At 36.2% G+C, this 23,606-nt stretch overlaps 1 pseudogene; it reads right to left on the bottom strand.

Moving 5' to 3' along the window:
• Positions 1-9,589: 9,589 nt before the first annotated feature.
• On the bottom strand, positions 9,590-18,313 carry LOC120204483 (annotated as a pseudogene).
• Between the last annotated feature and the right edge of the window lie 5,293 nt (positions 18,314-23,606).

Raw genomic sequence — 23,606 nt, 5'->3', positions numbered from 1 at the left:
AAATAACAAGGCTGTCGAAGGTTCTTGTCTACCAAAACAACAAGATCCAAAGCCATAAATTCAAATAATCAGCTCGGCTTTATCAAGCCTCTCCACGACTCCAACACTAGCGGTCACTCCCGCAAGAGGTGAGAACTACTCTCAATGTCTTCACCGCACAAGGAGCAGCTAGTGTCCGCAGTTAGATGCCGACGACCATACTCCTCATTTGATAATAACCTTCCATGGTAAATGGTGTAAAAAAGCATTTTCTCTCTTAGGAGTCCTCGAAAAGCATGGATCATATCCCATGGAACTTCCAAATCTCCATTCTCCAGGTGCATTCGTTCACTATAAGCTAAAGGTACCGAGAAGCACCGTTTTGCATTGTGTTTCTATCCCACCATGTCCGGACCTCCCTCAGGTATAGGGGGTCAAACCCACAGTTAAAGAGAGCTACACCGTATCCGACAAATAATTCGTTAGTCCACGTCGGTCCCAATCTCCTTCACTGGTAACCATCGAGTTCACCATAATGCCTTCAGGGGGAAGTTCTTTATAAGGAGTAAAATCGATAACTAGAGGACCCAATTGTTCGAGCCATGAATCATAACAAAGGTCAATTCGAGACCCGTCACGAAGAATCCATACTAAGTTGTTTCGAAAGCCCTCCCAAATGACTGACAAACCCCTCCAAAGCCGTGAGCAATTATGCCTAGTAATGGAAATCAATACCAACTCCTCAAGTTTATATTTGGCACGGAATATCCTAGCCCATAGTGTTAGAAAATAAACCGAGAACGAGTAATTTCCCTATAACCAGATTAGTGAGAATGCGAAATAAAAGCGGAAAAATAATACCCGAAATTGATAACGGAGTTCAACCAATTTTGCCTACGTCTCCGGACTGCTGCAGATCTTTTACTAAAGGGAGAAAATTTACAGGTGTTTACAAAAACACTTGAGAGAGAGCTAGAATGATTTGGGGATTTTGGGATGATTTAGGGATTTTTGGATGATTTTGAAACTAAATGGGTTAAGGTATTTATAGTTGAAGCTTGATGACTAATCATGTAAATACCCTAAAGTCCAATGACTAAAACTAATTTTTCCAAGCTAAAAATTCAACAAAATTAGGCAGCCACCTTTGAATTCTCCTTTAGCTGCCCATATTGCCCACCTTTGAATTCAACAAATTCAGCCTAATTTGAATTCAACAAATTCAACTTTGAATTTTCAACAATCTCCCACTTGAAGACTGATTTTAATATGTCTTCACACCTTGATCAATGCAGCAACATTTATGTTCTCGTTATTCTAGCATGTCAACTGAAGCTGAACACAACTTCAGTTTGTCTGTAGTCACCGCCCTGTAAACACACTTATTATTGGATAGTTTTTTCGTGGTTGCCTTATCCCTCAACGTCTTTGAAGGATTGTTCCTCACTTGAACATCTTCAGCAGCCCTTGCTTTGACCCTTCTCTTATGATGGTCTCTGAATCAATGTTCTCTACACGAACATGCTCGACAAACTCCTTGGACATGGCAAACTCCTTGGACATGCTAACTCCTCCTGCACTTGGCTTATACTTGCCTTGGAAAAAATTAACTGTATTGAGCCAACTCTCAACTCCCCCGTATTGAGTCAGCTAGCATTTGTCAATAATCGGTCCAATATTTGATGAAGAGAGCCCCGATACCAAGTAAATTAGGGACCATGAAAACCCAAATCCACCAATGCATTGTCGAACACAAAATCAGTAAAGCCCTTACTCGGATTAAGCCTTCCCATTGTATCTCCAGGACACCCCTCACAATTTAATAATGCATTGAAATCCTCTCCGAGCAGCCATGGATGATTTTTTTTATGGGTCCAAATTCGCAAGGTTATTCCAAAGTGCATTCCTAATTGTCACATTAGGAAAAGCATGAACCACCGTGATAAAAATGGACGTCCTAAATCAAGATACTGAACCTTAACATACAAAAATTGATTTGAAATACAAAGTACCTCCACCATCGTCGATGATCTCCATAATAGCCAGATGCCATCGCTAAAACCACGTGCTTCTATTCTAAATGAATTCTTAAACCCAAGTTTTCGAGTGACTTCATCAGCTTTTCTCCCACTAATTTTAGTTTCGAGTAAAGCCACCGTCGAAGGATTAATATCATCTACAAACTGTGTAAAATAACACAGGTTAGTAGGGCTTACGACACCCTTGTTATTCCAAATCATACAACCAAACATAGTAAAGCAAAGAATATTTAGGGTTGAAGGAGCCCATCCTTCATCTCACTCGATTCCAACGGAATCGTTCCTTTCACACTTAGCACTAAAGAGGCTTGTCCAAAAATTATAGTTTGAAGAACATTGTTGCGAACATCTTCACCACATAATCCACCGATGCGGTCGCTGATTGGAACTATTTCGAGAGTAAAGGCAGACTTGGGGCTTTATTTGTCAGGTTTTTCTTTACCTATAATCCCTTGTTATTACCTTTCTTGCTCCCTCTTTCGGACGTAGCTTTGAGGGATTCCACTCTCTCTCCAATACCAACTCTCTTCTGGGCAATACTATATTCGATTCAGACTGTCGTATGGGCACCAACTTTATATCAAAGGAACAACCGTGACACTACCTAGACCTGTAATGGCTGAGATGCTGTTAATATGATCTCTGAGTGGTATCCTGGTACTCCCAGACCTTTTTTTTAAAGATTGCCATTACTCGAGCCAATACGATCAGTAGTGTTTTTCTTACTGTTTGAGTTCCCCACCTTTCATACCTTATTTTAGATTCTTATAGTTATGGAATTCTCCCTCATATTCAGCCAATGTCCATACCGGATGATCGATCCTTGCTAGTACCTTCTTCATCGACATCCATAAATTAAAGCACATCAAATCTCGATTGGCTGTTGGATCATAAACTTGATCCATTATGGGAGCCTAAACCCAAACCCAAACTAAATTGATATCATTGCTTACATTATTTAAGTAAAGATATCATTGCTTACATCATTTATGTAATGATGTCATTGCTTACATCAATTTAGTTAGGTGAGAGTTAGGTATTTGTTGAATTTATAATGGTTTTGTGTGGTGTAAGATTGTTCTTGAGTAGTATAAATACCCCTCCCCATTTTAGTTTTAAGCATCAAGAAAAATTAAGAGCTTCTAAGTGAGTGAAGAAGCAAAGTCTTATTAGAGTGAGTTGTAGTTCTTGTTTTGAGTGAGAGTGCTCTTGTAATATTTGTTTGAGTTTCAATAAAAGTTGTTTGTGTGAGTGTTTTATTTCCAACAAAGTGACATCAGAGCGAGTTGGAAAGATCGAAGGTCTCGACGAGAGGAATCCGCCGCCGCCAGAATTTTCTCAATCTGTGTTTTGATTCACCACCACGCACCGCCGAAAGACTGCTGCCAAAAAATCGAGTTGACTCACCAAGTTGAACCGAGTTGGAGCCCCTTGACCGAGTTATCCAAGTCCCTCCCAAGTTTTTTTTTTGGCATTCCGGATTCATCCGTGCAATCGGATTTTACAAATTCTCTTTATATTGAGAAATATGGCAAATGATATGGCACCATTCCAAGTTCCGACACTCAACAACAACAACTACGACAATTGGAGTATCAAAATGAAGGCACTTCTTGGATCACTAGATGTGTGGGATATCATAGAGAAAGGCTATAACGAGCCTACAGATGATGATGCTTTTGCTACTCTTACACCATATCAAAAGACAACTTTGAAGGATTCAAGAAAGAGAGACAAGAAGGCTCTCTACCTCATCTATCAAGCATTAGATGATGATGGTTTTGAAAAGATTTCAAGTGCAAGCTCTAGCAAGGAAGTGTGGGAGAAGCTGCAAACCTCTTACAAAGGATCTGAGCAAGTGAAGAAGGTTCGTCTCCAAACATTAAGAGGTGAATTCGAATCCTTACACATGAAAGCATCTGAGTCTATTTTAGATTATTTCTCAAGAGTAGTAGCTATTTCTAATCAATTAAAAAGAAATGGTGAAAAGTTAGAAGATGTGAGGATAATAGAGAAGATACTCCGTTCGTTGGATCCCAAATTTGAGCACATCGTCGTGACGATTGAAGAAACTAAAGACTTGAAAGAAATGACGATCGAGAAACTCCAAGGATCATTGCAAGCATACGAAGAGAAGCATAAGAAGAATTATGAGTTTACTGAGCAACTCCTCAAGCTGCAACTCAAGGATATGCATGAAAGCCAACGCAATGATAGAAACAAACGTGGCCAAGGCAGAGGTAGAGGCCATGGACGAGGTGGAAGTTGAGGTCATGGACGAGGCTGGAATTATAACAACAACAATTCCAACAACAACAATTGCAACAAAAACTATGAGAAAGGAGAAAGCTCAATAGAGGCCGTGGAAGAATCAATCCGAACTCAAGGCATGACAAATCTCAAGTTCGATGTTATAATTGTCAAAGGTTTGAGAATTATGCTTTAGAATATAGAGCTCCCAACAACAAAATTAAGGAGAAAGCTAACTACGTGGAGGAAAAGACAGATGGCAAAGAAACTCTTCTTCTAGCACGAAAGGAAACTGATGGTGGCCAAGCAAATTCCTGGTATCTTGACAGTGGTGCAAGCAATCATATGTGTGGAAGGAAAAATATGTTCGTGGAGCTAGACGAGTCAGTAAACGGAAATGTTTCGTTTGGAGATGATTCCACAATAACAGTGAAAGGGAGAGGAAACATTCTTATCCGTTTGAAAGATGGGAGACATCAATTTATTTCAAATGTCTACTATGTGCCCAATATGAAAAGTAACATCTTAAGTTTAGGGCAACTGGTAGAGAAAGGTTATGATATTCATATGAATAATTATAATCTTTCTATAAAAGATGATAAGAATAACTTCATTGCTAAAGTACCGATGTCAAAGAATATAATGTTCTTGATCAACATACAAAATGATGTTGCAAAGTGCCTGAAAGCTTGCTATAAAGATGCATCATGGATTTGGCATCTTCGATTTGGGCATCTAAATTTTGGAGGTCTAGAGCTGCTATCTAAGAAGGAGATGGTGAAGGGACTACCTCGGATCAACCATCCTAACCAGCTTTGTGAAGGATGTCTAGTCGGGAAACAATTCAGGAAAAGCTTTCCAAAGGAGTCAGAGACAAGAGCCAAGAAGCCACTCGAGCTCATCTATACCAATGTGTGTGGACCGATCAAGCCGAGCTCTCTCGGTAATAGTAACTATTTTCTTCTCTTCATTGATGATTTTTCAAGAAAAACCTGGGTATATTTCTTGAAACAGAAGTCAGAAGTTTTCGAAGTCTTCAAGAAGTTCAAAGCAGCAGTGGAAAGAGAAAGCGGTAGAAAGATCAAAGCCATGAGATCCGACCAAGTTGGAGAATTTACTTCCATGGAGTTTCAAGAGTTCTGTGAAGCAAATGGAATTCATCGACCAATGACAGTTCCTAGATCCCCCCAGTAAAATGGTGTGATAGAAAGAAAGAATAGAACAATCCTCGACATGGCACGAAGCATGCTCAAAAGCAAGAAACTACCCAAAGAATTTTGGGCGGAAGCAGTATCGTGTGCAGTATACTTTCAAACCAATCTCCAACAAGAAGTGTATGGGGAAAGACACCGCAAGAGGCATGGAGTGGAAGAAAGCCTGGCATTTCCCACTTGAGAACCTTTGGAAGTATAGCCCATGTTCACGTACCAGATAATAGAAGAACGAAGCTTGATGATAAAAGCGAGAGTTTTATCTTCATCGGCTATGATGCTAATTCGAAGGGCTACAAGTTGTACAATCCAGACAATAAGAAGTTTGTGATTAGTCGAGATGTGGTCTTCAACGAATAAGGAGAATGGGATTTTAACTCTCATACAAATGACTTCAATTTCTTTCCTCAGTTTGAAGAAGATGAGCAGACAATGAGGGAACAACTAGATGAATCTCAACAAGAGCTTGCAACTCCACCCACTTCACCAACATCAACCACTCAAGGAGACTCATCACCTTCGTCATCGTCAAGTGGGAGTTAAAGTGAAAGAGTTGTGCAACGTACAAGAAGCCTTAGAGATCTCTATGAGGTAACTGAACGACAAGATAATTTTACATTATTTTGTCTGTTTACCGATTGTGAACCAGTGAGCTTTCAAGAAGCGGTATAAGAAAAGAAATGGAGAGATGCGATGGACGAAGAAATCAAGGCCATCGAGAAGAATGACACATGGGAACTTACCTCACTTCCCAAGGGACATAAGGTGATAGGTGTCAAATGGGTGTACAAAACAAAGAAAAACACCAAAGGAGATATTGAAAGGTACAAGGCGAGGCTAGTTGCTAAAGGCTATAGTCAAAAGGCTGGAATTGACTATGATGAGGTATTTGCTCCTATTGCTCGAATGGAGACTATCGGACTAATCATTTCTTTGGCAGCTCAAAACAAGTGGAAGATACAACAGATGGATGTAAAGTCTGCCTTCTTAAATGGAGTTCTTGAAGAGGAAGTTTACATTCAGCAAGCATCAGGCTACGAAGTCAAAGGGCACGAAGCCAAGGTGTTGAAGTTGAAGAAGGCTCTTTACGGGCTAAAACAAGCACCAAGAGCATGGAATAGTCGAATCGACAAGTACTTCCAAGAGAATGGCTTCAATAAATGTCCCTACGAGTACGCTCTATATATCAAGATCAAAGATGGAAATATTTTTATCGTGTGCCTATACGTGGATGATTTGATCTTCACCGGAAGTAACCCAAACATGTTTAAAGAATTCAAAGATATGATGATGAAGGAATTCGAGATGACAGACATGGGACTCATGGCATACTACCTTGGCATTGAAGTTAAGAAACAAAATGATGGAATTTTTATTTCACAGGAAAGCTATGCAAATGAGATACTGAAGAAGTTCAAGATGGAGAACAGTAAGCAAATAAGCGCACCGACAGAATACGGGATCAAGGTGTCCAAACATGAAGAAGGCAAAAGTGTAGATCCAACATTCTTCAAAAGTTTGGTGGGAAGTCTACTCTATCTAACTTGCACGAGGCCTGATATTCTTCACGCAGTTGGATTGGTTAGTCGCTACATGGAATCTCCAACAACCACAAGATGCAAAGAGAATTCTTTGCTATCTGAAAGGTACAATTAACTTCGGCTTATTCTATTCAGTTTCTAATGATTACAAGCTTGTTGGATATAGCGACAGTGATTGGGGTGGAGACATAGATAATCGAAGGAGCACTATTGGATTCGTATTTTTCATGGGAGATACTGCTTTCATATGGATGCAAAGAAACAACCGATTGTCACATTGTCCACTTGTGAAGCGGAATATGTTGCTGCTACCTCATGCGTTTGTCATGAATTTGGCTTAGAAATCTATTGAAGGAGATAGGTTTGATACAAGAAGAGCCTACCAAGGTTTGTGTGGAAAACAAGTCAGCCATTGCCTTAGCAAAGAATCTAGTATTCCATGATCGAAGCAAGCACATCTACATTCGCTACCACTATATAAGGGAGTGTGTTGCAAGAAAGGATGTGGAAATTGAATGCGTGAAGTCACAAGATCAAGTTACTGATATTTTTACCAAGCCACTGAAAAGTGAAGACTTCATAAGATTAAGGAACTTATTAGGGGTCACAAGATCAAGTTTAAGGGGGGGTGTTGGATCATAAACTTGATCCATTATGGGAGCCTAAACCCAAATCCAAACTAAATTGATGTCATTACTTACATCATTTAAGTAAAGATGTCATTACTTACATCATTTAAGTAATGATGTCATTGCTTACATCAATTTAGTTAGGTGAAAGTTAGGTATTTGTTGAATTTGCAATGGTTTTGTGTGGTGTAAGATTGTTCTTGAGTAATATAAATACCCCTCCCATTTTAGTTTTAAGCATCAAGAAAAATTAAGAGCTTCTAAGTGATTGAAGAAGCAAAGTCTTATAAGAGTGAGTTGTAGTTCTTGTTTTGAGTGAGAGTACTCTTGTAATATTTGTTTGAGTTTCAATAAAGTTGTTTGTGTGGTGTTTTATTTCCAACATTGGCCACTCACGACATCAATTGTCTGTGGTTTGCGCTTTTCCCTTTATCCATATTCACCCTACGTTTGTTGCTCTGAGCTACCATCCATGGTTCGTATAAGTCACTACTAACAATATTCTTCTCCTTCTTTGTCCCTCTCCTGAGCTTCAGTCGCTTTTGGGGTAGCCACCGACTCTTGCTGGTGAACGCACTGTGTTTGAGTATGGCCCATACACACCACATTGGAAACATATATTCTGTAGCCCATCGTACTCCAAACGTTGTACAAATCTGTCTATCCCAATGCATGAAGTAACGACTTACAAAGCTCAACTACCACTGCTAATCGAGCAAACTTCCCCCGTTCTCCAACTTTCGTATTGTAATCAATCTTAATTACCTTTCCAATCTCTACTGTGAGTAGGCAAAAAAGGGATTTTGAATAATATCAGTAGGGTAATCCTGGAAAACGTATCCAAACCATAATTTGAGCGGAATGGTTATCCGCCGTAGAAAAACCTGTGCTCCAAGGTTGAATGGTTAAGTAGGTTCCAAAAAACACCCAAGGACCCTCCGTTAGCGCTTCGTAGAGTCACCTTCCTTTTCAAACCTTACCAAGAAATAGTCGTTTTCCAGATCAATGAGTTGGAATCGACCTTGCGGCTACCATAGAGTTGTAATCTAGTTCCATAACGCTTTGTACCCTATCGTTTTTCTCAAAAGACGAATGATAACAAATTTTCACATCTATGATCAATCGAATCATGGAATCAATCTGAGAAGTAGATCATCGGATATGCCCCACTATGGTCAACATTTACTCCCCCTCTTTTATGACTATGTCTTCCTCCAATAATTCAGGAAAATGAGTGTGATTCGCTAGTTTATCACCAATCACCATGGCCGCATATGATTTAACTGCATTGTTCTAAAACAGATCAGGCATCGAAGATTCCTTCATAGTATTCAATCCTTCCCCCTCTATCGAGTCCCCCCATCACAACTTCGACTTCTGCAAAAGGAGTAATCGGTATCCCATGCACAACATTAGGAGTGAAGATACTAATTTTTTTTTATCCATTTGTTTATTATTATTATATTATTATTATTATTAGTATTATTTTATTTATACTATTATTATATTATTTATTATTATTAATAAAAAATATTATTACATTTCAGGCCATTTACAACCCAGTGGCCTAACTGGAATCAACACAAGACCCGGAGGCCCATTTTACAACTAGAACCGGTCCAACAGAATAAACCCAATTAGGGTTTCATCATCTCAGCCTCAGCCGTCAACGATCTCAACCGTTGGATCTAAGAGATCCAACGTTCCACAGATGGTTTCAGCAAATGAAGCCCTAGGGTTTCATAACCCTAGGTTTACATCCCAGCCGCCGCTGCCTCAGCTATTCAGCCGTTGCTGATGCCTCCAATGCCAGGTGACCTAACCAGAACCTGTCGACGCCTTGCTGCCACGACACCGCCTAGCCAGAATGCTCCAGAAATGCCACGATGCCCTCTCCATGTCGAAGCTCTATGGTGAGTCACTGTCATAGCTATGGTGACTCACCGAAGGGCTCCTTTTGGACTGGTCCGAGCCAAACATCCGATGAGGCTATAAAAGCCATCATCGATCACCTGCAAAAAAGACAGAGAGCATAAATGAGCAACCAACATACGAAAAGAAATGGAGAACGGACAGAGACAACAACCAACAGCAAGCAAAAAACCCGAGAGCAACCACAACAGAAAAAAAAGAACAACTTACCCTCGAAAATCCTAAACATCGTCGGAAACCGTGTGAAAACCGAGGTAAAACCGTCGGTTTTGTTTTCCTTAGATCTACTCTGATTAGGAGATTTTTAGGGGAAACTAAGACCAAGTTCGGCTTTGGGGTATTTAGGGCTTTATTTTGGTGTATTATGGGATTTTTCGGCCACCGTTCACGGTGGCCGACGGTGGTGGTCGGCCCCGGAGCACGGCTGCCAGCCGAAACGTTTTTCCCTCTGGTGAGGGAATTGAAGAGAGAGTTGAGAAATTTTTTTCTCTCTTTTTAGAGAGAGAATGAAAAAAAGAAAAAATGAGAAGAAATGGCCAATATGGCCGGCCATAAAGGGTTTAAATATCCCTTCCCAAACGACGCCATTTTGGGGAGGGGCATATCTGTAATTTCATGTATGGCTAAACCCTTTCCGCAATCCCCATAGATTTGTAACATTTCAATTTAGTCAATGGAATTAAATTTTGATCCTTTTAATTTGGTCCCTTAATTTTATTTATTTTATAATTTAGTCATTGACTTATTTATATATTGTTTATGGTAAAATAACGTGTTTAAACCTTTAAGTTTAATAATTAATATTTTAATCACAAAGGCATGTTTTAATTTATTTAAATTTGATATTCGAATTTGATAGATAATATTTAGTCCCTAAATTAATAATAGGAAAAATAGCACATTTAGCCACTGTAATTTTAAATAAATAATTACTAATTAGGGTATTAATTTTAATATTTATAATTTAGCCACTAATTTTAATACTTTCATTTATCTTACAATTTTTATTAACTTTTATATTTTAATACTATAGTTTTAATTTTATTTATTTTAATCATTTTTTATTTATATTTTAATTTTATATGTTTATATATTTAATTATTATTATTATTATTATAAAAATATGTAATAAATAATATTTATTTACTTATTTTTTATATATTAAATAAAAATCCTATTTATAAATTTAATTTTATATAAATTACTTTTAAGAAAAATAATCATATTTTAATATTTATTTATTTTTTAATATTAAGAAATTGGCTGTCTTAAAACACCTAGAAGTTCTTTTCTGATATTCTTAAATAAATAAATATCCTATTTTTATAAATTATATATTTTAATTATTTTTAGAGAAATGTTTTATTAATATTTATTTATTTTTAATATTAAGAAATGGGCTGTCTTAAAGCACCTAGAAGTCTTTTCTGATATTTCTAAGTAAATAAATATCTTATTTATAAAATATATATATATAGATATAGATATTAATATATTTTCTTAAAATTATATTAATTTGAAATAACATGATTATGAATTAAATATATTTTTGAATTTTTAAATTTCCAATAATAGAGACAATTTATAATTAATGAGTACCAATTTTGGGCATTATAGGGGTGCTAATCCTTCCTTAAACGTTATCGACCACGAATCCCTTCTTTACTAAAAAGTTTTAGTTATACGCAGATCCGTTATCTTTTAAATTATGTTTTCTTAAAAACTATTTTAAAAGATTGTTTTTAGGTATTTGACCTTCCTAACCCAAAAAGGTCAATGGCGACTCCCAAAATATTTTTAAAATCAAATCATTTCATTTTTCCCGCCAAGTAAAATTTTGTGCACGGGCGAAAACCGATTACGACAGTTTGGCGACTCCGCTGGGGACCTGGTCAAGCTCTGAAATTAATTATAAATTGTCTCTATAAATTAGAAATTAAAAATTCATATGTATATAATTTATAATTCTTTTCTTTCAAAATTTTTACTTATGGTTTTCATAATATTTTTATATTCTTCTTTATTAATTGTTTTTATTTTCAGTTATTAAATTTCATTTTTATTTGTTTGTCAAAGGTTTCAAAATTTCTCCTTACACATAACATTTGCATTGCATAAACATAATCTCTATAATTGAGATTTTTCCCTTTTAAGTGGGAGTGAAAACGACGTCTTCATGAGAATTTATTCTCCGTGTCAGACCTAGCAAGTAACTTTTGGGGTTCATATGCCCTATGTCTTCCGTGAGAATTTATTCTCCATGTCAGACATAGAGAAATGCGTCCCCTCGAATTGAACTCGATCCGCTTAAGTCTGTAGTGGACTAGGATTGAGGATTGGTAGCCCAAGGGGGCACTAACAAGGACAATTTGGGTACCTTTACTCTTAGAACTAAAACTCTGCATATAATAAACCCTATAAATTCTCCTGATCCAAGGCAATATTGAAACCATGTATGTAGGTGTACACAAAGGAGAAATAAACTCTAGTTTTTAATTTTATTTTCTTTTTCTGAATAAAAGCATGGAACTAAGTTAATTTTTCCAAACAAAGCATGGAACTAGAAAGCATGTGGTTAGGATTTATACCTTGGTAAATAGAATTTTTCTTTCCATTAGTGGTACTAACCATTTTTTATTTTTTCCCATGCATGTTATTTTGCTCTAACTTGTTTATATTGATTTCTTTTGTTTGCATTGCATGATCATGGCATAACCAAAAGGTGTTGACTTGAAAGATTGTTCATCAAATTGGAAAAAATTCATAAAAAGACAAAAATATTTATGATCAAACAAAATATGACGCAGCCAAGGAAAGATATCCTGAGGAAACTCCGAGGATAGAAGCGAGCTATGCACACAAAGATCGTGTTATATTAATACCAAAAGTATTACGCAAAGATCCTGCCAGATTGATACCAAAAACATTCTACGACAAGAGTATCAATCATGTAATTCATAATAAATGAGGTTTTTATGAAGCTCAAGCATGTTATTTGAAGGATCAAAACAAGAAATTGAGCAGAGAAATGGAAACCATGCATGAAGATTTCCAAAAGATTAGTCAAGCCTTTCAAAATGCTAGAATAGGAAACACCCCAAAAAAGTGGATAACAGGGGTAACCAAACTAAAAAAGTTGCGACATACATGAACATCTTATCAAAGAACTCCGTCACCATAAAGATTCCATTACAAGGGAGAATGAGCAACATTGCCTACAACTTCGAAGGTTGACACAGAAGATGAAGGAAAAAGAGAATGTCATGGAAGAAGTTGAAGTCCAGACAAGTAATATGGCCCATAAGCTGATAGACTTAACTGACTTCACAAGGAAGTGAAGCGGACTGATAACTCAACTTTTGAGCATGAATGGAAACTAACTTGGCTTTAGAGAAGTTAGGAGGGAAAGTTATCCCTTATATATAAAGTTTTGTTGAAGTTAGGACTGAAAGTTGTCCCCTACATGTAAAAGTTTTGTTTGATGCACGGAAACTTTTGTGTTCAATGAAATCTGTTCTAAGATGATCACACTTGAGTAACACTTTTTCATACATGCATTTGCATTTTGCTTCTTTGCATTTTCATTTATACTTTTATGTTTGCTTTTGTACTGTATAATTTGCATTCTTATTGTTACATTCACATATTTACATTTGCATTTGCATTTTTTTACTTTTACGTTTGTATTTACATTTTTATTTTTGCATTTGCATATTTGCATAATTACATTTTATTTCAAACTATTTTACATGCATTTAATCATGACAACGAGGAACAATTTGTGGATAATTCCATGACAGAATTTTTGAAATCAAAGTGGAGCTAACTTGGTCTTCCTAAAGATAGATAATAGCCATGAATGAGTTTTAATCAAGGATTGGTAGAATCGAGAAACTACAAGAGCAACTTATCAAGACTCAACAAGATATGATTGATCAAGCAAAAAAGTTCCGGGATGATTCAAATGAAAAAATGGTTCAAGCAAAAAAATTCCAAGATGATTCAAAAGAGCAAATGACAAAACTAATGGATATTGTGAATATTGTGATCCATGGAGAGAACCCTTAGAGGATCATGTTGTGAAAGATTTGAATGGGATTATGAATAATGTAGCTGATGCAATAGAAACAAATGACCAAGAACTTGTCAAGAGATGTGGAAATCCAATAAGGTTCCCAGAAAAAGCAACAGAGATCAAGTTGAAGTGAAACATAGAAGAGGTTCAAAGGCCATTGAAGAAAGCTAGTAAAAGAAAAAAGAAAATGATACCTCTCATTCCAATTCCAATCTCATATTCAGATTTATTACCATTTCTTTTTGAAAATGACCTCATAACACCAATTCCTCCAAGGCCTAATACTTATTTGCGTCCAAATTGGCAAGGTGTCAAGAATTCATTCCATTATCATTATGGAGAGTTTAGCCACTATACGAAAAATTGTAAGGTTGTGAATTTAAAGGTCCAAAAACTTATTGCATAAGGGTTGCTATGTTTTGAAGATGGGAAACCTAAGCTTCTCAAAAGCTCAAAACTGGTCGAGAAAGAGAAATCTTCGAATTAATGTCTGTCTCATGATGTTCAAGAGACAAATATTCAAGCAAACATTATGGTCATCATTCACATGGTCTTCAAGAAAGTAAAGGAAACAATTGTAAAGAGACAGTGATGTCAAGGGAGAATCTACCTCGTTTTCCTTCAGTTTCATGTAGCAAGGTATATTACAAGTTGCTCCAAGTCCATATTTTTACTCCATGTCGAGCTAAGCCTTTGTTTCTTCCATACCCGAGTTGGTATAATCAGAAACTCTCTTGTGATTATCATGTTGGAGCCCCAGGACACTCCATTGATAATTGTGGTAACTTCAAACGAGTGGTTCAATAACTCTTGGTGGTTTAAGAACTCTTAGTTCAGGGAATCATAGAAGTGGATGATCAATTATTTTGGTCAAACAATTGGGAACCAAACCCCAAAATAGAGTTGGAAGTATTAAAACAAATGAAGTACGTGCTACTGAGCAAGAGGAAAACAAAGTACTTGAGCCAAAGATAAAACGTTCAACTTTCAATACCTCTCTGATATAAATGATAAAAAATTAAAAGGAGAGGTAATTCGAGACTGGCCTACAGGTTTAAGAATGAATGGGAAAGATGTAACTCTGAAGAAACCTCAAACGCCTGTATCAGATTTTCTGAGGACCAGTGAAAAGAGTCTGGTGAATATTACTCCAATTACAGCTGCAATATGTGTTCAGAATCAGGAAAAGGTTATCATCCTTAGTAAAAGGTGTTCTGAATCTAAAAATGAACCCAATTTCCAGCCAGAGAAGAAAAAGATGATGATGGAGACTACACAGGAGGAAGAAGAGTTTTATATGAAAGTTTATCCAAAGGACTTGACACAAGAAATGATCAAGAAATGGGGGGCAAATAAAGATGAAAATCCTGGGCCAAGTACACACCCAACATTAGAGGAATGATATAGCAAGTTAAACAAAACAAGTGAAGTTGTTATCTACCATTGTAGTACCTTTCTATTTTCAGCATCCTTTTTAAACTTGTTTTTTGTTTCTTTCTCAGCCTTTTGTGCAATAAATAAATTTGTATTGCTTTTACGGTTATGAGCATTGAGTCAATTTTTCAATCTTGCAATTATTTGAATATCAATTGGATTAAAAAACTCTTCATGATTAGAGTTATAATCTTTGACAAAATATCAGGATTGAAAACCACAAAAACAAGGACCTTTGACCTTACCTCAGATGAAATATGCCCAAACACTATCCTATTACAAATATGAGATAGCCTTCTCATATTGAAAGGAATTACAAAAAGGATTGGTATTTATATATAGGAGCGTACAACATGGGGCATCGTTGATGTATTACATTACAAAACCGACTAGAGTACTTTTCTATTGATGACGTTCAATGATGAATCTAATTTTTACAAATAGGTAAATCTAGTTTAAGCCAGTTGCTTGAGAATTGAACTTTAACAAAGAGATTTTCTGAATTCCACCAAAACACCTAGACTATAACAGGTTCTTTTTAACAAGCTTAAGAAATTGGATTTTGATACCCATGTTATATTATTATATATACAATAACGCTTGAGTTATCCCCCTAAAGCAATTGGTTAATACCCTGGCTTTATGGATAATATTTAGCTAATCTGTTAAGCTTGAGTTATCCCCCTAAAGCAATTGGTTAATCACCCTGGCTTTATGGATAATATTCAGCTAACTTATTATACTATTATATGCAATAAAATTGTCCCTCTAGAGCAATTGGTTAATCACCCCGGCTTTATGGATAAGTTTCAATTAGCCTAATAAAGATGATTATATTATTATATACAATAAAGCTAAACTTAGCTAGCCAAAATGGAAAAAAGTCACTAAATAAAAATGGACTAAGGGAGTTGTGAAACACCTGTTATAGTCAACTTCACACAAGCACTCAGAAATTTCATTTTTAGACTGATATTTTCGCACTACTTTGATTAGATGAGTCTAAATGAAAGATTCCAGAGAATTGAAATAGAGGTGTTTTAGATAATCTAGTAATTGGCAATCCTAGTTGTGTCATTTTGTACACATCCGGTTAAAATACCAAGTCCTTAAAGTGAGGCATGTGACATAGTTCATAAAGAGCGAGAGAGGAGTGACATCTTAAATAGATGTAACCATAGAAAATAGGAAAGCCATCCTAAAACTAACCCATAATTATTGATACTTGTCAAAGAGCTATAATTCTTAAACAATAAAGAATTGTTGATTATGTTGATATTCTTTGAATTCATGCTTATGATTTGATTCTATTGTGAATCTGTGATAGGCAACATTTTACAAAATTCTTTCATTCTTTGATAAAGAAAGGAGAAAAAACATTTTCAAACAGGACAAACTCAAATAAGGAAGGTCTTTGAAGTAAGTTGTTGTCTATTCTACCTCTATTGAAGAAAAATAATGAACGAGGCCAGAATGATGAAGCATTTAACATCTCTTGAAAGCAAGTGGTCCAAGAAGCCAGAAAGTCTAGAGAATTGAACTTTTAGCGATCTCCTGTGACATTATTAGCAACTCATCAAGAAAGATTATCACTTATCTCATGCATAAGGTGTATTATGGGAATGAACAAGTCCACTACTTGCACTCTGGTTATATTGTGATACTGACTCAAGCCTTGATACATCATTGTAGCTTTTTCCATGCTGATCATTTTCCTTGTCAGAATTATATCCATTATATCCTTCAGAAGATTGCTGAATTTGAAATTGAGGACTTATGGCACAGAATAAGACATTGGAACAAATTCTACACTTGTATGCCTTTCATATTGGGTAACATTGGTTACATGATTCCAAAAGTAAAGATAATCAATTTTACCATCAACTAAACCTTTCCATGGTTCGTGAAGAGTGGGATATGTAGGTGTGTATCTTGAAGCAGTAGAGGAGGCAGTCATTGTAACAGTCATTGCAAAAAAATGCACCAACAAAAATCTTATGGTTCATCATGATGATGTTTATTTCTTTCAGTAAGGTTGTTACACGGAATGCCACCAAAAACAAGGTCAAATTCGCCAAATCTACTCATTAATTGCTCCAATTGATCACCATTCAGTTCTTGCACATCTATTTTCAAAGGTATGCCAAGATAGTAGTAGGCAACCTTTGCATCACTGATCCCAGAGAAAAGGGACAGGACATTGATACCACTGGGGAACATGTCTCTATGCAGATCCTCTTCCTCGTGTATAGTTTTTAGGGAAACCTAAAAGCATTTCCACTTCATCAGGTTCAAGTGGAATAACTTTATTCCTTCTAATCCATACCAGATTCCATTTTCGTCACTCATCAAGAACATACTTCTGGATACTCGAAGGTGGCTCATTGTCATAAGCTTCAAGAGCCTTACGGATCCTTTCTGTCAATTCGACACTTCATGTACATGTTTGTAAATAGTTCAACTTTGTTCTTGGATCCCAAGAAGGCCCCCATTTTTTTGTCAGTGGAAAAGCATCATTTATGGTGTGTGGAGGAAGCGGAATAAAAGGAAATCTATTCTCAATTGGCAGATTCTGAATATAGTCACTTTTCCATGTAGCAGTACAAAAATACTTTGAATCTACAAATTTTGGCTCTACATCATATAAGTACCGTGACATTTCGGTCCAAACACCAACTGGAGCAAGTGCCACGTTCTCGTAGTAAAAATAAGGAGGCCCAATAGCATCTTCTGGAAGTGTTCTTTGAGTTATCTGATCTGGTTCGGTAGGAACCCCAAAACCAATCATTAGATTTAAAAGATGAACTGCATAATCGTCTTCATTAAGAAGCTTCTTTCCAAGCTTCCTCTGATTCTTCCCTTTCCAAAAATCATAGCCCGAGTTTCGCCTTTTCTTGTAATTGGGGTCATTACATAATGGCTTCCTATCTTCTACCGGAAAAAGTGCGTCAGCAACCTTAGCCATTTGAGCAGTACATATAAAATCTGTCAACTCTGCAATTGATGAATCCAGACCACATCTCTCCATGGCTATTGAAGCATCAGCCTTTGAGTACCCCATTTTCGTCAAGTATAACAGTTTATTCTCCTCATCAGAATCAGAATTCAGGATTTCATCGGTATTAGAAGAACTATCAATATTTGTGAAATCATCCTGAAAGATCGCTTCATAATCAGATGAGAAGTTATCAGAATCAACATGTTGCATGGGTACGGATTTTTCAAGAGCCTGTACCACTGTATATGTAGTCTTGCTATTGCATCAGATTACTGTGTCGGCCTGGAATGAATTACCAAGCGATTTATACCACTTTGTCCTACTAGATCCCTCTATATCCATAAGATCATCACCTCATTCAAAAGAGACACATATCTTAGACAATTATGTCAGAATGATTGATTACTTCCTAGGTTTGTGACAACATAAAGAGAATTTCTCAAATTACTTGACAACACGGCTGTTTTGTAACACCAAAATGAAAGCATTTAAGATTAACAAATTGGGGCACGAATAAAGCCACAAGTACCCATAACAGTGAATTGTCAAAATTTGACCTCGTGGGGATCATGATATTCAAGTCAAAGATACATTGAGAGTGAATCAGAAACAAAATGTTGGGGCATCTCGAAAGCCCATTTCAGATAGAAATGATTCATGTGGGGCATTCTGAGGGCCCACGTCAGTATGAATATTCGAGCATTTTGAAAGCTCACATCAACAAGAAGCAAATGCTGGGGCATGCTGAAAGCCCATTTCAATAAAAAATTGGAATATTGGCACATTTTGAACGTCTGTATTAGCAAATGCTGGGGCATGTTGAAAGCCTATTTCAATCAGAAATTGGAATAACATTTTGAACGTTCATATCAGTAAATATTGGGGCATGCTTAAGGCCCACATCATTATGTGTTAAAGATCATTGCTTTGAGTAAATATTTCCAATAAGACAAAAAGGAATGAAGAATGAAAATGGTGAAACAGTGATAGTGAAACTGACTATACATAATTGATTCGTTCATCAAGCAGTTACATCAGGATCCTGGTGTTGAACAAATATCTACTCAACAAGTATGGTTTCAAATACCCAATCTTCTTAACCATGTGTCACATGACAACGTGTTCTTTGTTAAACTACATCACAGTTGCATGGATAAAGATGGTCCCCGGGCAGACCATTCGATCTAAGGTTCAGTTCCTCAAAATCTCGGCTTTGAATTTTGTATTCCGTGTGTCAGTGATGATTGGAAATATTTCTTTGAGATTCCTGATAGTTAGTTTCAACCATACTGTTGAGGTTACGAAGCTGTTTTTCACATCAATTTTTGTTTACTTGGTGACATTGAATAAAGAGGCTCAACTTACGTATATTGCCATTTCCCATTGTTACTGGGGTTATCATTGCCAGCCAGTGTGAACTGAGTTTTCATCTATTTGGTTTATCATGTGCATTTCATCTACAGCAACAAGAATTCCATGAACCTCCTTCAGTACATGGATCCTATAGTTGATGTGTTTTTACTTCCTACAATGCTCATTAAGGAAGAAAACGTGATCGGTATCACACTTGCCTTGCCCGAGATGATATCAAGATCAATTAGTGTCTCTTATTCAATTTAGCGCTAGCATATTTTGTGAATTTGACCAACTTTTTGGTCATGAAATACGCCAACATCTCACTTATATTCCCACTTAATTTTGTTCTCGAGTGGTCCTGTAACATCATACAAAAACTTTGAACAATATGCAAAGGGCTTCAATAATTGAACATCTAAGCAGAAGCCATAGGAAATGATGAATATGTTGTCAAATGTTTACGAAACATCTGAGCAGAAACCACAGAAAATGATGAATATGTTGTCAAATGTTTTACAAACATTTGTGCAGAAATCACATGAAAAGATGAATATGTTGTCAAATGCTTTATGAACATCTGGCCAGAAGCCACAAGAAATGATGAATGTGTTATCAAAAGCTTTACGAAAATCCAAGCAAAAGCCATGAGAAAGGATGAATTGTCACATGTTTTACAAACCAGTGATTATGGTGCTAAACCAATATTGCTATCATAGGTTATTTTCATTTATTGATCTGAGATAATGTTTGACTTCTTCAGCCCCAAGGTCAGAAGTGAGATATATGAAGATTTCTTTCCACAGAAGGGAAGCATAAATTTTAACAACAAGAAACTAGTGGAGCCAACTAAGATTGAACAACAGGTTGTTGTTAAGCATCTTGACATGATATGGTCCAAGTTGCCTTGTTTGAGATCCAATTAGATGTGGAGACATGAAATGAATTATGATAAATCTTCCTTAGGATGTGTTTCAAGAGTCAAATCAGAACAGACACTGATCTCCTAATTAATCTCTGCTGAGTTTAGCATATCTACATCTACATTCTTCAAAGATAATAGATTCTCTCTTCAAAAATGATAGATTCACTCTTCAAAGATGAAAGCTTTATTGGATTTCTACACAAGTCCAAGATAAGAAAGTTGGTTTTATCTAAGACAAAGTGGGAAATCAAGGTCATAATTCTGATTACGACAAGAGTTCTACAGATGAAACATTTCTTCTGAAACTTTCATGAAGTAAAGAAGACACAAAGATTGCTCTTCCAAATCAGAAATGCCAGCTTGAAATGACATTTTGACCAAGTGAAGGAAGACCAAGTTTACCACTTTGAAGTAAAAAATACACTCAACATTCATGCATCATATTTAGGCATTTACAAAAATAGGGGCATTTTCATTCATTTTATCCATGTTGAATATTTGATAGGAATTTCAAAGATTTTAGCAAAGATTCGAATCCATCACTCAATGAATCAACATGTCGGGTAGAGTTCATAATGAGAAGAACTCATCTGAAGAAGGAAGAAGAAGTTCATAATGAGAAGAACTTGTTCAAACTTTTGCTCGAATTCATCACTCGATGGATCAACTTTTCCTGAGAGAGTTCATAATGAGAAGAACTCATCTAAAGAAGGAAGAAGAAATTCATAATGAGAATAATTTGTTCAACCTTTTGCTTGAATTCATCACTCGATGGATCAACTTTTCCAGAGGAAGTTCATAATGAGAAGAACTCATCTGAAGAGGAAGAAAAAGTTCATAATAAGAAGAACTTGTTCAACCTTTTGCTCAATTCTATCACAGAAGGAGATAGATCAACATCAACGTTTCCAGATGAAGTTCATAATGAGAAGAACTCATCTGAAGAGGAAGAAGAAGTTCATAATGAGAAGAACTTGTTCGACCTTAGCTTGATTCATCATCTATGGAGTTGAATGAAAGAAGAACCTCCCTGGAGGATCAACATTTTCAGAGAGTTCATAATGAGAAGAACTCATCTGAAGAGGAAGAAGAAGTTCATAATGAGAAGAACTTGTTTAACCTTGCCTTAATTCATCACATATAAAGTTGAATCAACGGAACCTCTTTTGAGGATCAACATTTGAATTTCACAATGAGAAGAACTCATCTGAAGAGGAAGAAGAAGTTCATAATATGAAGAACTTATTCAACCTTTTACTCGACTCATCACAGACGGAAATAGATCAACATCAACATTGTTCAACCTTTTATCAAATCAATCATAGAAGGAGATAGATCGTCATCCCCAGTGGAAAAGTTCATAATGAGAAGAACTAATCCCAAAAAAGAAGAATTTGTTCAACATTGCCATCATAATCAAGTGAAGTCAAATGGATAAAAAAATTTATTATATTTTCGTCTTTGCCCTATTCTTATTAACACAAGAATGAGCAAAGAGGGACAGATGAAGATACTAATTTTTTTATGCATTGGTTTTTTTATTATTTTTGTTATTATTATTATTATATTATTAGTATTATTTTATTTATACTATTATTATTATTTTATTATTTATTATTATTATTAATAATAAAAAATATTATTACATTTCAAGCCATTTACAATCCAGTGGCCCAACTAGAATCAACCCAAGACCCGGAGGCCCATTTTACAACTAGAACCGACCCAATAGAACCCTAAACCTAATTAGGGTTTCATCATCTCAGCCTCAACCGCCAACGATCTCAACTATTGGATCTGAGAGATCCAAAGGTCCACAGATGGTTCCATCAAATGAAGCCCTAGGGTTTCATAACCCTAGGTTTACATCCCAGCTGCCGCTGCCTCAGCTATCCAACCGATGTTGACGCCTCTAATGCCAGGTGACCCAACCAACAGTTGCCGACGCCTTGCTACCACGACACCGCCTAGCCAGAATGCTCCAGAAACGACACGATGCCCTCTCCACGTCAAAGCCCTATGGTGAGTCACCACCATAGCTATGGTGACTGACCGAAGGGCTCCCTTTGGACTGGTCCGAGCCAAACATCTGATGAGGCTATAAAAGCCATCATCGATCACCTGCAAAAAAGACAGAGAGCAAGAATGAGCAACCAACAGACGGAAAGAAACGGAGAACGGATAGAGACAGCAACCAACAGCAAGCAAAAAACCCGAGAGCAACCACAACAGAAAAAAAGAGAGAGAACAACTTACCCACGGAAAACCCAAACATCGCCAGAAATTGTGTGAAAACCGAGGTAAAACCGTCTGGTTTTTTTCTTAGATCTACTCCGATTAGGAGATTTTTAGGGGAAACTAAGACCAAGTTCGGCTTTGGGGTATTTAGGGCTTTATTTTGGTGTATTGTGGGATTTTTCGGCCACCGTTGTGGCCGGCGGTGGTGGTCGGCCCCGGAGCACGGTTGCCGGTCGGAATTTTTTTCCCTCCGGTGAGGGAATTGAAGAGAGAGTTGAGAGAAATTTTTTTCTCCTTTTTTAGAGAGATAATGAAAAAAGAAAAATTAGAAGAAATGGCCAATATGGCCGGCCATAAAGGGTTTAAATACCCCTTCCCAAACGACGCCGTTTTGGAGAGGGGTATGTCTGTAATTTCATGCATGGCTAAACCCTTTCCGTAATCCCCATAGATTTGTAACATTTCAATTTAGTCACTGGAATTAAATTTTGATCCTTTTAATTCGGTCTCTTAATTTTATTTATTTTATAATTTAGTCACTGACTTATTTATATATTTTAATTCGGTCTCTTAATTTTATTTATTTTATAAATTATATATTTTAATTATTTTTAGAGAAATGTTTTATTAATATTTATTTATTTTTTAATTTTAGGAAATGAGCTGTCTTAAAGCACCTAGAAGTCCTTTTCTGATATTTCTAAGTAAATAAATATCTTATTTATAAATATATATATATTAATATATTTTCTTAAAATTATATTAATTTGAAATAACATGATTATGAATTAAATATATTTTTAATTTTAAATTTCCAATAATAGAGACAATTTATAATTAATGAGTACCAATTTTGGCGTTATAGGGGTGTTAATCCTTCCCTAAATGTAATCAACCACGAATCCTTTATTTACTAAAATTTTTTGGTTATACGCAGATCAATTTATCTTTTAAATTATGTTTCTTAAAACTATTTTAAAAGATTGTTTTTAGGTATTTGAC

Source organism: Hibiscus syriacus, unplaced genomic scaffold (genome assembly GCF_006381635.1).
Source record: "Hibiscus syriacus cultivar Baekdansim isolate YM2019G1 unplaced genomic scaffold, ASM638163v2 tig00010968_pilon, whole genome shotgun sequence".
NCBI classification, from domain to species: Eukaryota; Viridiplantae; Streptophyta; class Magnoliopsida; order Malvales; family Malvaceae; genus Hibiscus; species Hibiscus syriacus.
Note: the sequence above shows the minus strand (reverse complement) of the source record. Positions and strands in the feature narration are given on the sequence as shown.